This window comes from Arachis duranensis, chromosome 2 (genome assembly GCF_000817695.3).
Source record: "Arachis duranensis cultivar V14167 chromosome 2, aradu.V14167.gnm2.J7QH, whole genome shotgun sequence".
NCBI lineage: Eukaryota > Viridiplantae > Streptophyta > Magnoliopsida > Fabales > Fabaceae > Arachis > Arachis duranensis.
In genome coordinates, this window is record NC_029773.3 from 75,314,141 (window position 1) to 75,314,395 (window position 255).

Genomic DNA, 255 nt, shown 5'->3' on the forward strand with positions numbered 1-255 from the left:
AAATCTGAATGGACTGCAACATGCATCCAACAGTACTAGAGAGGCAGCTTCTGAAGAAGCTTATGATCCTGAGAACCCTGCCATGGCATAGGTTAATTACATGGGTGAACCTTATGGAAACACCTATAACTCATCATGGAGAAATCATCCAAATTTCTCATGGAAGGATCAACGAAAACCTCAACAAGGTTTTAACAATGGTGGACGCAATAGGCTGAGCAATAGTAAGCCATATCCATCATCTTCTCAGCAACA